General features: G+C 55.1%; 1 protein-coding gene across 14 annotated transcripts in view; it reads right to left on the reverse strand.

Annotated features, from left to right (window-relative positions):
* The window catches only part of CHST15 (carbohydrate sulfotransferase 15), a 74,419-nt gene extending 63,405 nt beyond the window's left edge, over positions 1-11,014 (reverse strand). For 2 of the 14 annotated variants that reach the window (XM_072740348.1, XM_072740342.1), the window contains exon 1: positions 10,640-11,014. The gene's annotated coding sequence lies outside the window, so the exon portion shown is untranslated. Of the gene's footprint in view, positions 1-2,958; positions 3,147-8,726; positions 8,921-9,524; positions 9,656-9,832; positions 9,945-10,049; positions 10,307-10,639 lie in introns of those variants that run through there. The other 12 variants (XM_026010700.2, XM_072740346.1, XM_072740340.1 and 9 more) reach the window with 11 other exon arrangements.
* Positions 11,015-14,951: the final 3,937 nt, after the last annotated feature.

The raw sequence follows: 14,951 nt of genomic DNA on the forward strand, positions 1-14,951 counted from the left end.
GCTGGTTGCACATGTATCTGTAAATATACTCAAAACTACTGAGTTCTATACTTTAAATGGATGGATTTAATTTAAACGTGTGGTATGCGAACTACATCTCAATAGAGCTGTTTTTAAAAAAAGAATAGGTTGAATGGACCAAAAAAAAAAAGTCTATTGCATAATTGTTAAAAATAAACCAGATGAGAACTTTGTAAGATAAATACACACACACACACACACACACACACACAGAGGCACATGCACACGCATACACACACCCCTCCCTCAACAGTTCTGCAGCTTCACGGCTGGTCCAAAAGGTACAGAGCTGATTTTCAGTGGGTAAATCTGCTTCTTCCATAAACCAAAAACACTGCTGACTCAAACGTGGGCAGGCCTGCATTTTTGTCTACCAATTTGTTTCAGTTTTAACAGCTGAAAGCAAATTTCCTTTCTACCACCCAAACGGCAACCAAGCTTTTAATACATCATTTTTATTCTCTGAGTCAAGTTTTTCCAATGTAAAGGATCCATGGATTTGCAACCATCAACCTGTGGGCAGGTGGGTTTTTTGGGGTTTTGTTTTTGTTTTTTGGGGTTTGGGTTTTTTTGGCCCGGGAGGTGCTCCTGAGGAGGCCACATTTAGTGCCCACTCTTCTCTCCTGTACATCCTTCCACGTCTAGTTTCTCACAGTTGCGGCAATAGCGGGTATAAATAGCTTTTCAGCTAGGACGTCACAAAGGTCAGGCTGCTCCCACTCTCATTAATCGGAGCGTCCCTTCATCCTCTTATTTATTCCGACTGATAACACGCTAAGGCAAGTTCAGCATGTCCTAAAAGCAACTATTTCCTCTGACTTTTGGAACAGCGCACTTGGGTTACTGGCCCACTGTGGGACTGCACACCCAGGCCTTCCAGGATCATGCGATCTTTATTAAGAACCATGACAGAGAATATGGGGGGGGGGGGGCTTACATCACTGTGGGTCAGGCTAAAGAGGACCACAGAAAAGGCAACTGTGAGTTTCCCGCAGATCAAGAACACCCAGGCACACAGGAAGTAGTCCTTCCAAAGGGCTCACTATTTCTAAGGCTGGACAAAAAGGACTAGGATAAGGAATAAGGAATGTTCACTGATGGGTCAAAGTTAGAACCAACCAGAGGAACTTCCATGCCTAACACTGGATGGCCCAGGGCAGCGTGGGGGTTTGAGCCCTGGTTTTGCAAGCCTCTCCCCTCAGACTACCTCTGTCCCTCACTTCCTCTCCCATGTCGGACTCAGCATCTGGGGAGCCCAAGAAGGAAAAGTTCCCAAGCACAGGGAAGCCTGAACTCCTATAATGAGGACGCTATGCCCTTTGCAAGATGGAGATGGGGAAGGCAAGATGAAGGACTCCTGCTACCTCAACTAAGTCCGGTGCTAAGGTAACAGGTGCAGCATATGAAGAGGAGTTGGCCCCACCCAAGGTAAAGAGCCTGGATGGCTGAGAAGCAGGGACAAATGGGCCCTGGTACTAGGCAACCAGGGGCCATGCCCCCTTCCCCTCTGCCCTCCACCCTGTGATGATGGAGAGCTTGCCAGGTGTGGGTCAAGCCTAGATTTGGAGCTGGCCTATCACCCAGGTTGGTTGTCTCCCAACAGGGCAGCGGACCTCTACCTCTCCATTTGTTGAGACTTTGGGAGGCAGGGTTTCTAACCAGGGCTGCCACAGAGGGTTTTGAGAACAACTCCCTCCACCCTCCAACACACACACACACATACACACATATTCACAAAACATCAGGAAACATCATCCTGGCCTGGCCCAACTGCAGCCCCCAGCCTCTCACTTAGGAGAAGAGGGCAGAGACCAGCGAAGTGGTAATATTCCATCTCCAGCAAGTGTCTGACAAAGCAGGGCTGTTCTTCACACTCGGATAAAAAGCCAAACTGTCCCCAAGAATCTAATGGAGGATGACATCCAACAGAGGCCTTCGGAGTTCAGCCATGAACCAGAAATGAGAACTTCCTGCTCTCTTCACCAGACCACAGGATGGCCACCAAGCCCTCCTTCTTCTCCACATCATCCTAAAGCAACAGCAATGCTAAAATCAAGCGTCTGGTTACATGACCCAGAGATGAGCCAGCTGCAGCCAACCCCCTGCCTGGATGTCCAGGAAACTGAGGACAGAGCAGCCAGCCGATCCCATGGGACCTGGGCCAAAACTTGGCCATCCTCAGAGTGGCTGCAACTGAACAGACAGCGTGATCAGAAATGCATGCTGGGAAGCACAAGCGGCCCAGATTCCCCAGGGCAGCCCTGCTCTCCAATAACCCTGGAATCCCTCACGTGCACAAGCAAATATGGTTCTGTGTGTGTACGTCTGGAAGGCTCTTTATATAAACAGGTTCACAAATCAGAGGAAATAATCCTCTGCAGACCAATAGTCTGATTTTAGGTTTGGAAATTATGGTCCCAATAAATACACGCCAGGATATACTTTATATTTTTAATGCAAATATTTACATTCCAAACAAAGGCGCGTGGAACTTAAAGACAAGCTATTTATGCCAGCTATAAGAAACGCTAACAGCCCCCACATTTCTTCCCTGAGTGGATGGCTCCTGTTTATATTTCTGAAAAGCCAACCAAATGTCCATAACAGTTCTCCCCAAGACTCTCAAGACACACAAAAAAACTAATTAATGGCCCAAAAACCTAATGCCAGGAAATACATTAGGCTCTTGACTCTTTCAGAAATTTAGTGGCAAGCTAACTCCCATACTGTGCTACCAAATTGGGGATTCTTTTATGTCCTCTGGGTCACACCCAAGGGCCCATGTAAAATCCAGGAAGAGTCCAGGGAAAATGGGCTTTTGAAAGAATCATTTGCAGTGGATGCATTAGTTCAATCATCGTCAATACCTCCAGACTCCGTAGGGGCCTACCCATGAGCGGGCCGCCCAGACACCAACCACACCCTCGAGAGGCTCACCGGGCTGGGGCGGGCAGGTGGCACCCAGGAGACTAGTGCGCTGGGCTCAAGGTGGAGCTGGACGGAGTAGAATGCAGCTCAGAGGAGAGCAGCGCTTGGATAAGGGACGGAGGGCCACAGGGAAGAGGCGCCAGACGTGGTGTGACTTCCTGGCAAAGGTTTCCTGAAGGCGATGGGGGCTGTGGGGCCTGGTGGGGAGCCAAGAGGAGGTGGATGAGGTTCTCCTGGCCAGGCTCTGGGTGAGCCTGCACCTCCCCTGGGGAGACCCCCCTCACAGTTAGAATGCATCCTGGGGGTGCCCAGTGAATCATCGTCTCACCGCGGCGATCACTCCCACGTGCTGCAGGTGACAACATGTCACTGACAGGTCTTGCCGCCTCACCTCGATGCCCCCCTGTCCTCATGAGCCCCATCTGTCAACCCCCACCAAGGACCAGGCCCGGGGCTCGGCATTACTACTCGCTGTCCGCAAGGGACTCTTCTAGCCCATGCCCGATGTTTCCTCCTGCACAGAGGGCGCTCCGCCTGCATGTCTGCACCTGGGGGTGTCTACACTGTCCTCTACACTGTCCCAGCAGCCTGGGGAGAGGAGCTGGGCATGAGGAGCCCGGTCTTGCCTTCTCCCACCCGGAGAACACATCTGGCCCTGCCAGCTGCCCCCGGAGGAGGGGGCTGCCCCGGGGGGACCTGCAGCTTTCCTACTCTGCCTATGACCTGGGGGCGGGGAGCACGGGGGCAATAGTCCGCCCCCCTGCCCAATGCCCTCTGTTCAGGGCCACGAGGCCCGCCTGCCCACCAGTTCAGGCACATTTCTCTGACGTCAGCTTCAAGCAGGGACAGGTGGCCAGGAAGAGGGGTTTGACATGGGGAGACCCCTTGAGCCCTAAGTTCTGTGACCTCTAATACTCAAAACACAATACAAAGTAGAAATTATTAACCCCCTCCTTACCGATGAGCAAACTGAGGCTCATCGGGGAAGGTCAAGCCACTTGCCCAAGGTCATGGGTAAAAGAACAAAGAAACAGAGGAGGGACTTGGCCAGGCTCACCCACCACCCACGCTGCGCTCCCGGGGCCTCCAAGGGAGTCACCACCTGGGGTAAAAGAAGGTCTGCGCGGAGGCACCGAACACTTGGTTCACCGCACACATGAAGGTGCAGGCTGAGCTTCACTTGCATCAGCGTAAGGAAACGGGTGTCACGAAGGGCAGACAGAGCTACCCAGCCCCTTTCAGCAAGAGGATGACACGACATCCCACCTTCCCAGAGTCTGGGATGCAGCTTCCAAGCTCACAGCAAAGGTGCGCCAGGCCCAGGCCCTTGGGGCGGGTCCCTACGAGGCCACAGCAGAGCAGGACAGAACCGTCCCTTGACCCAGGGCTGCCCCGGGAGGGACACAATCACCAGCCCCCGTGGTCTTGCCTCCCGCACCGAGCCCACCACTGACATGTTTGCCACAGGGAGCAAACGGATCAGTAGTAGGAGCATATTCCCTTTCAAGAGAAAACGTGAAACCACCAGGTCCCAGCACACTGCAGGAAAAAATAATTGCGGCCGGTCTGTATCTAATTATTTGCCCATGTTGGGGTATTTCCCAGGCACCTGGGTGACTAGGCTGCCTGCTTCAATATTTTCATCACAAACACTATTCTGGAGAGTGTCCAAGTTTCCATTATAATGACACCCTCTGCTTCTGAGGATCTGCCAACCTCACTTTCTTCTGAGACCCAAAAGCCCTGGACCAGGACGAGCTCTAGAGACGTGGCATAGGTGTCAGGGAGAGAGAGCCCGCCCCAGCCAGAGGGCCCTACCCCCACGAGCCTGCTCAGGACCCTTTTAAGCTTACAGTGGGGCTCAAGACGTCACATTCAAAAGCAAGCCACCCAGCACATTTCCGGGGAGACCTGCCCCATCTGCCCCCTGCTTAATTCTGACCGGTGGGAACACAACCCCACGGATCCACAGCCTGCCCACAGTGTGAGCTGAAAGGGTCAGAAAGAGGCTGTTCATCCAGCCGCTCCTCGCACACACGAAGAAACAGCCCCGAGAGGGGGAAGCAACCAGCCGAAGAAAACCCGAATAGGATCTAGGTGTCCTGGGGCTCCTGGCCTTATGAGGTGTCAGAGAAGCCCTCTGGGGTAGAATTCGCTAGAAATCATGCCTCCTAACCCCAAAGTACACGCATCTACCATCTGCATCAAAAGTTGTACGTGCAATTTCAGGGAGTTCAGAGACATCCTCTGCCCCTGGTTACGAGCTCTAGAGCTCAAGAAATACCACAAGGGCCGACGTTTATGAGTGCCTACTGTATGCCAGGCACTCCTCCAAGCACCTGGCAGGTGTCAATGCATGTATAGGACAGCAGCTGTCAGGCCAGGGCATGAAGTCACCCCAGGCCTCTCCAACCCCAGGGCTGCTAGCCATGCCCTGCCACGCTCTCAGCAGCCTTATGTAACTGCCTTGTGCAAGCTCTGCCTCGCCCACTAATTGGGTGCTGCCCTGATGCCCAGTGCTGCCCCTAGGCCCCTGGGCACCTGGCCCAAGGCCCACACCTGGGGCCACCTAAATGCTGCACATCGCTGCCAGGGATGAAAGAGACGCCGCTCGAGGCCTCACATCCCTTTTGAAACCAGCAGAGACCGAGAACCCCCTTTCCGTGGCCACCTCCCCCTAACTTAACCACTTGCTGATTCACGCTCGCCTTCCCCTTCTGGGGAGGCCACGATTGTTATTCTCTACCCTCTCTCCTTTCTGTCCTCCTTCTGCTGTCATTTCTTCATCCCTCCTCCTGTACATCTGGAAGGCTGAAAACTTGGTCTGGGTGATCTCAAACAGCCTCCCCGCCCTCTAATTGAAACAAAAGAGGCAAAGAGGCGGGGTGGGGGGGGGGGGACAGCGATCTGACCTGCCTGGCTCAGGGCCAGCTGGGAACTAGTAGGGACCCAGCAAATGATAGCTGTCATGACTGTCTACCTCCCCAACCCCCATAGGTCAAAAAAAAATTTTTTTTTAATCTGTATTGGCCCAAATCAACACAAAACCTTCCCTCTTCTTCTCAGCTCTCTAGATGGGATAGACCAACTAGGTACCTGCCACCTTTATGCTTTGTTTTGTGCTGTGAAAACACGGGTCATCGTCTCCCAGGGCTTTACTGTAAAGAAGGGGCGCCTCAGTAAGGAAATCAGATCTCAGCACTTGAGAACAATAAAGAAATACATTGTGCATGTCCAAACATTCAGCCTCCCGATACCTGGTCGGCTAAGTGAGAACACAATCTCCCGATTCACACGACAGAAACGAAATCACCCATGGAAGGAAGTGAATATCCCTCTCGAGCCTCCCAACATACAGACTGGGGTGGCAGGGTGGGGGGAAGACAGGCTGCATTATTCTCCACGATCACTGGGAAGGATCACTTCTAAATGACACGCCGCTAAAGGGTGACCGCCGCTTGACTGCTCCCAGAAATGACCCTCCCGTGCCAGCCACTACGTTTAAACAAACATAGCTTCTGCTTTTAGAATTTAAGGAAAGTCCTCTCTCTCTCTTTCTCTCTCTGACACATGGTTCCAAATGGCATCTCTGCAATCCTGGACCTACTGAGGCCCCCGTAAGGGGAGGGATTCCAAAGAAGCAGACAGGAAAAGTGAGAGCTGCCAACCACAGAGGGTGTGGATTCACCTGGGAGCGTCCAAGAGGCCCCCCGCACAGCATGGTGGGGGAGAAAAAGCAGGCCCAGGAGCTAAGCATCAGAGACCTAGACTGACTCTCCACTTTCCGGCTCTTGGGCAAGTCACCCAACTGCTCTGAGCCCGGATTTCCACATCTGTAAAAGGAGACTCCTCCCCAACAACCCACCCCCTCCAGCACCGTTCTTGCCATACTCTCCCTCCTGACTCGAGGTTTATTTGTCCATCTGGCACAGGTACTTCTGGTACCCCCCGTCCTGCAGGGGCGGGGCTGGGACTGTCCTATCACTGTACCATCCCCAGATGTTCCACCATGGGATCTATTTGGTAAATGAAATTATATGAAAAGTTTCGGCACGTCACTTGACGGGAGCTCATCAAGTAGCCACTCACTGAGTACATGATACACAAACACATGAAGAAGCCCGGCTTGGGCCACAGCCACGTGGACACCCGTCAACTCTTAGTCTCTGAGCCCTTGGGGCTCTGAGCCCATTTCTATCATGTGTCACATCTCCCACGGTGGGACACTCCTCCCATTACACATACACAGGGCCAGATGTCAAGCTTCAAACCCCCTGGCACTGGGGGTTTCAAACCACCCCAACCTTTTTGTCCAATTCTAGAACTTGAGCACACACTTGAATATTCACGCTTGAAAATTCTCTTGAAAATTAACAAGACCTGCAAGTCCATTCTTCCCCAAGTGGCCAAGCCTGAGTCAAAGCTGCCCCCTATGGAGCTCACCTACTCAGGTAGCTCCAGAATCTCCCTCCCCTCACGCTCCTCCTACACTTTCAAGAGCAATTTCCAGCTGGGCCCTAGGTGGCCTTGGACAACCACAGTCTAATCACGACCTGGTACGAGTCTGAAGCTTCTCACAGTGCAGATTCAAAGGGCCTGGGGCTCCTGTGGCCCAGCTGGCTAACTTGGGAGATTCTTTTACGCTCTCCTCCAAACACCAAATAAGCACAATCCACCTCCTAACCTCTCCCGCAAACACTGCCTCTTCCAGATGCAGAGATTCATCCTCTCTCTTTCTGGCAGGTGGAAAACCAAATGCCTCTCCTGGCCAGGGCCAGCAGAGACAGAAGAGAGAAAGGTGGCAGAAAGAAGCCACTGTGACAGTGCTGGGATCCCCGGCCAAGACAGTGGTTCAGGCATCACAAGCTCTAGTCATCAGAGAAAAGCAAGGCACAGTGGGGGCAAACGTGCCTCCACTCTCCCACCACTCCCTCCTCCCATGTCCTGGATAAATTAATGCAGGCTGCTTGCTTCCACCACGAGCCAGCTCACTACAGTCATGCAATGATCCGAAGAGAAAAGACAATGTTGAATTTCCTTCCCGGGGCCCTAGAGACGGTTCTCCTGGGGAGCCAGACCTTGAAGGGAAGGCCAGACCTGCAGCTCCACTTCTGGCTCAAATATACACGGAGAAGGAGACCACGGCAAGCGGCCTCACCTGGCTGGCTCATGCTCCCCATCCAGGAAGAGGCAGGAAGACCATTTTCCTGCCAGTCTTCCGGGAGTATTGTAGACAAAAACTTACCTGATTAAAAACTACCTAATTAAAAGGTATTTTTATTCACTCGCTATTTTAAGCAAAATCCTATAGGACTCCTAGGTATTTAGGTACCAATTAAACCATCCTGATTCAACATGCAGTTTGTCAAATTAATAAGTGCCATCTTCTGTAAGGGAGGATTCCTGATTTTGCAAAAGCGGGGGGGGGGGGGGGGTCGTGGGCAGGAAAGCCAGGGTGAGGAGCCCAGTGGTAAGGTGCTAGAGAGGAACTTGGGGCAAATCTCCAGACCTCAGTTTCCTGCGGGGCGGGGGTGGGGGTGGGGGTGGGGTTGCCGCAGGGGGCGCAGATGCCCTCAAGGTGGCTTTCTGCTCCGTCGCCGGGGTGGCTGCGCTCAGAGCAACCGCAGCTGATAAAGGGGCTGGGGACACTGCGAAGAGCCTGGAGCCTGAGCTCGCTGCTCAGTGTCACTGATCGGCGCGCCAAGTCCCTCCACGGGGCGTCCTGGGGCTTCCCGAGAGCACAACTTCATGCCCCAAACTCCGTGCCACTAACTCACCCAGTGCACGCGGGGAATGGGGGAACGGGGGTCCCCCCTCCACAGGAGCTAGTCTCAGCCTTGCCGCCTGCTTCTCCAACCTCCCCACGCGCGGCGCAGGCATCCAGCCGCCAGCAGCCGGCACCCGAGCCCAGCCTTGGGTGCCGCCGGGCTCTGCAGCCGCGAGGGGGCCGGGCCGGGCCGGGGCGCGGGGCGCGGGGCGCGGGGCCGCGACGGGGCGCCCCGCCCAGGACCCGGGCGGCTCCGACCCTGAACACGCGCGCGCGCCCGCGCCGGCCCATGCATTTGCCCCGAGGAGTCGCCAGGCGCCGTCACGGCTCTTCATTCATTCCCCAGAGGCGACGTTCGTGCTCCGGCGCCTCCCTCCCGCCACCCGCGGGCCCCGAGGGGACCAGGTGCGCCACGCGGCGTCCCCCGCGCACACTCACCGCGCGCCCCGCGCCCCGCACGATCGCCGGGGCCCTCCGACCCGCTGCCCGCGCCCCGCCGCCCGGGGCCGCCCCCGCCCGGCAGCGCCGGCCACCCCCGAGCCCCGGCGCCTCCGGAGCCACGGCCGGCCGCGGGGGGAGCGCGGGGCGGAGGGCCCGAGGACGGGGGAGGGGGGAGGGGCGGGGGCGGGAGCAAAAGTTCAGGCCGCTCGGGCCCGGCCGCGCCCCCGTCTCCTCCCACGGCCGCCCCCGCCCCGGAGCCGGTCCCACCGGCGGCCTCCTCCGCCCGGAGCGGCCGCGGGACCGGAGCGGGAGCTCGGGAGGCGGCTCCCGCCGGAGCCGGGCGCACCGCGGCGGATGCCCCGCTCACCTGCCCGGGGCTGCGCCTGGAAACTTCCCCGAAGTGCGCGGGCGGGGGGAGCGGAGCCGCCGGCTGGGGAGATCCCGCCCCCTCCGCCGCCCCGGCGCGCGCTCGCCGCGGAGAGCCCCGGGGTGTCCGTGCGTCCGGCGTCCGGCCTCCGGCTGTGCGCAGCGCCGCCGCCCCCGCCCCCGCCCCCGGCCCCGGCCCCGGCCCCGGCCCCCGAGCTCCGGCCGCACCGCGCCGCACGCTCCCGAGCCAGGCAGGAGCCCTCCCCGCGGGGTCCGCGGCGCGCGGGGCGCCCGGAGGCTCCAACCTGCCTGGGCTCGGCGCGCTCGCAAGTTCATTGTCTGCCTGGGCCGCCGCCGCCGCGCCGGGAGCGCCGGGGAGGGAGGCTGCGCGCAGCTCGGCCGGCCCGGACTCCCCACGCCCAGCCCCGCCGCCGCCCGGCCGGGTCGCCGAGGGGCGCCGCAGCCCCGAGCCGGAGCCCCCGCCCCGCGCCCCGCGCCCCGCGCCCCGCCCCGCGCCAACTTGTACCTGCGAAGCCCGAGCGCAGCCCCGGAGCCTGTGCGGCTCGGGCCCCGCGGGAGCGCGCCCAGCCCCGCGCCTCGAGCCCCGCATCCGGGGCGCGTCAACCTGACTCCCCGAGCGCAGGGAGGAAAAGTTTGGGAGTGACGTGCGGATGGCGAATGAAACCTCCGGAGAGAGCCCTCCCCCCGCCCCATGTCGCGCTGACACACAGCGGCTCGAGCCCGGAATGTGAGATCGAGGCGTGTGCGCCGCGCGGTGGGTCTGGTCCCCGCCCCCCGCCACCCGCCCCCCGCCCCTTCCGAGTCAACACGGCCTGTGTGATGCGGTGGTTCCAAGCAGAAGGCAAACCGAAACCCCTCGGGTCCGCCAGGGACGATTTTAAGGGACTTGGCGGTCTGCAGCCAGCCCGTGCATTGGTATGCAAGGCCACGGCGCCGGTGGGTCCTGCGCCCTCTGTTGTATTTTTGCAGCCCGCGAAGGCGAAGGCCCTGCCGGGCTCCTTGGCCCAGCCCGCTTGCTCCTGCCGGGAGGGGCAGGCTCGGCGGGCCCCGGAGCCCTGCCGCAGTGGCCCGGACGCGCCCGCTCCAGAAAACCACCTGGGCTGGCCGAGGCCGAGGAAGCCGCCCCAGGGATCCACTCCCCGACTCTTGACCCAAGATGCCATCGCTTAGAAAAATAAAAAAAAGACCCTGGATTTGGGAAGACCCAACTCCAGGGGCGCTCGGGGCACCGAGCCCAGCATCTCAGGAAACCGGTCCAAGGGACTGGGAAGAAAGAAAAAATAAAAATCTTTGTCTTCAGTCACACAGCCTTTTGCCTGCCCATGTCCCCATGGCCACGGTCCAGCATCCTCGTGCTCAGAGGAGCCAGAAGTGAAGCTGAAAGTGTTTCCCAAGTGCTGCAGAGCGCTGGCCCTCGGCCGAAGGGGGCTTCCTGGGCCTGCCTTCCCAGCCCGCCTCTCCTCTGCTTCTGAAAATCTGATCTCTATTTCAGGAGGCTTCATCTCACTTCCCCTGTCCACCACCCCCCCAAACACCCTAGCCTGCCTTGGGGTCCTAAAATTGATGCTCAGCATCCCCCCCCCCCCCAACTAATGCGGAGGTCACAATCAGAGGATTATAACTGCAGATGGGGAGCTGGATGAGAGGGGAGTTCTTCAAAACCGTGTCTTGTTTTCCTGCAAATAAATGCCCCTTACATAAAATCTGCGAAGAAAGATTGATGCAAGAGGCCAGCCTCAGAATGGCAGACGGCATTGCTTTCTCCATGTAGACTCCACTTGGTGACTTTTGTTCATTATTATTTTTTTAAACAAAAACCGTTTTCTGAAAATACAATGAGCTGCTTTTTGCACGGTTCACAATTCCCAATAGATGATGATGCCATTTTTCAAGGTCTTATACACGTTGTGGCTTTAGGGCTTATTTATTAGCTCCCAAGAAAAGCCTGCCTTTCAGTGAAGTTTATATACTCAAGTAATTGCATCGAGGGACACAGTGCAGGGCGCTGTTAAAGAGGGCTAGTTGTACGGGGAGGCCCTGGGCCAGGCAGCTGTCAGACCAGAGTGTGCAATGGGTTTAAACAAACACAGGGAAGGTTCTATGGAAACACGCAGGAGGAAATCCCCTCCTGTAAGGCTGTGTGGAACATTATTCCATGGCCACACATACCTCCATCTTTCCTCTCCTCCCTCCAAGTAAACACATGACCCCGTTATGGAGATGGCGCTGGGCCCACCCGGATCACTTTCAAATTCAGGTGTCAGAAATCACGGTTGACATGGAGCAAATTGTTTTTAAGTAAAATCTCGGTACCACTTTGATACGAATTCCACTAGGGACTTTCCAAAAGTATTTATGCACGTGCCTGAGATTAACTAGAGGGCAATTTTTTGCCCTCCGCATTCATTTCACGAAATTATGCAAGAATTGCACTTTGTTATTCTGGAGAGTTGAGAGAACCCCCAAATGCCAGATGTGTGTCCGTGAGCGGATGGATTGACAGTGAGATGCGTAACTGTGAGGGAGGTTGGTGCCAGTGTGACACTGGCAATTAATAATGGGTGGAAAAATGAAGATGATTTAAGAAAACAAATTTCCCCTCCCCCATGTGCACGCCCTTCCATAATTCTGGAGTTAAATTGCCCAGTTTCAAGCATTATCTCTGACACCTACTAGTTGGGTATATGTGACTTTCTGTGCCTCAGCTGGGATAAATAATAGCATCTACTGGTGGTCAATCGAATTAAACTGATCCCATGGGGTATTACACTGCTACACCCTAGTTGGGGCCTCAAAGAGCATGAAATATATTTCTCCATTCCTTGATTTTGGACTTGGCCATATGACTTGCTTTAGACAATGAGATCTTAGGGAATGTTACTGAATAAGAAGACTGAGATGTGTTGCAGGGCTAGGCTTGCTGTCTTGTACTCTGGTGGCTTATAATGAGAAGATGTCACAAGAAGCTGCTGCCTCTTCCATCACAGAAGGAACACACATGGAGCAGACCTGAACTCAGCTGGTAGCCCAGAACCAAGTCACCCCACCTACAGCTGGCCACAGAACTGCCTCAGCCAACCTACAGACCCATGAGCAAGGGGGGAAATGCTTGCTGTAAGCCACTGAATGCCAGAGGTTGTTACGCAGCATTATCACGACAGTAGCTGACTGATGCATTCCCTTGGTGGGCTCGTGTGAAGATTCATGACAAAATGCTTGAAAAATACTAAGCACAATTCTTGGGACATAGTAAGAGCTCAGAAATATTTGTTGTGATTAGCAATCAACATTATTGAAAGTAATTCCATCCATAACAGTCACATAATAAATTTTTTGATCAAGGTTGTGAATAGGCCCTTGCACACTTGTGAACAAGTGAACCAGTATTACTCAAATAAAGACTATACAAGACACTACAAGGACATCAGAGACTGAAAAGCCAGGGACCTGCCATGGTGACCGAGTGACATTCATTCACTCCCTCATTCATTCAGCAGCCATTCCCCAAACACCTGCTCCATGCCACACACTGGAGTAAATGTTGGAGCCACTAAGATGTCTGTGTCTCCATCCCCTCCTAAACATGAGGACCTCTGGAGCCCCACCATGTGAGAAGCGCTCTGCTAAGCACTTTTGCATGCTACATCACTTGACCCTCACCACAGCCTTGTAAGCCAAATATGAGCCAGTATGACTGATCCTCATTTCTCAGGCAAGAACAGAGGCTTTGAAACCAAACCACATAGGGGAAGGGCCCAAATCTGTAGATTCGTGTGAGCTGATGCCAGTGAATTCAATTTAATGGCAGGCACGCCTGATGGGATAGTGTAGTGAGAACCAAGTAAAGGGGTGAACGCAGCTTGGGCCACTCTCCATGCCAGCTATGTGCTAAGTACTGGGGAAATACTGAGGCTCAGAAGACCCAGGTTCTGCTCCAGCCACCAGCTGTCTCCCTCTCTGGACTTTGTGTCTCCAACTGGAGGGGGAAAGACTTGAAAGCTACAGTCTGGCATTTTACAGAGCTACAAATTCAAGAGGAATTGCTGTAGAAAGTCCCTTTTTGGGGATATTAAGGGATGTGAATCATGATTCTGGGAACTGGCGCCATCATTTGAAAATGGGGACCGCAGACCACTAGGGAGGAAAGGAAATAAGGCCAGGCCTTGAGCACTACTCATTATAGGCCCCAGCTCAACCAACAGCAACCTTGTCATTGGTCATTCCACCGTTAAAGTATTGAGGCTTGAGCATTTGGGGTCTTCCAGGCACCCCCTACTAAAATGTAAAAGCCCCCATGTTAGATGCCTAAAGGCCCTAGCTATCAGCTAACACCTTCATATTCAATTAGCACGTTAGCAGACACTGGGATGGAGTTTCAGTTCACTTTCACCTTGTTCCCACAGCTGAGGTGGTTTCCAAAGGGACTGCATGGGGGTGGAGGGCTGCGGGGAGTTGCCTATGTGTGGAGGGCCTGCACCTGGGTGTGAGGGGCCCATGGGGACCAGCGCACAGGCTCTCGAATGCAGTTCAGCGGACCTGGCTTCGGATCTCCACCACCAGCAACGACCTGCCTCCAGCCCTGTGACTTTGACAAATTTAGACTGCTCGGTAACCTGAAGTGCATTTCAATTTCATAAATTTAGAAATGCTCTGGTTAGACAGATCCCTTCTGCAGTAATGCATCCATTAAGTGCACTTTACGCCAATTTTGGTATGCTAATCCATCACAAATCGACGTGAAATTTAGGTTCTTGTGAAAATTTCCTACACCCGATCCAAAACCTCTACCGGATTTAGGGTAATAACAAATTGTGGTTCCTTAAAGCTGCAGACTTCAGCTCTGCATCGAAACTCCCACGAAGAAAGGAACGGGGCCAGTTTGAGACCGTCATCGGAACCTGTGTGTGCACCCTGAGCTCGGCCTCCTCCCCCAGGGGCAGCTCCCTTATGCCTTAGGTGCTGCTGCAGCCTGAAAGCATCACCTGAGAAGTCTGAACTGAGTGGCTGGAAGTCCTGGAAGGGAGGGCAGAGCAAGGTCCTGTGAGTGTCAGCATTCCCGGCCCCAGCTCAAAGCCTGGGCTTGCAGGCACACCCGCTAAATGCCTGGTCGATGACCCAGCTGGAATCTCCTGGCTTGATTGGTGCCTTGCCCATCAGACTTAGCTTCCTACGATTCTCACAATTTCCTAGAATCAGATGTCTTCCCCACCAATGAAGATCGGAGAGCCCAAAAGCCGGGGCAGAAACCTGAAGGCAAATCAGTTGAGGACCCCAGCTGATCTGAGCCACGACAGCACCATGGGAAGAGCCTCTTTATCCTGCAGTGTCTGAGGCCAGGAGTGAATGAAGGGCCAGTAATTGGCGATACAAAGAACGTGGGGGTGATGAAAGAGACATAATGTCATTG

The sequence above is a fragment of the Vulpes vulpes genome, chromosome 15, assembly GCF_048418805.1.
Source record: "Vulpes vulpes isolate BD-2025 chromosome 15, VulVul3, whole genome shotgun sequence".
Lineage (NCBI taxonomy): Eukaryota > Metazoa > Chordata > Mammalia > Carnivora > Canidae > Vulpes > Vulpes vulpes.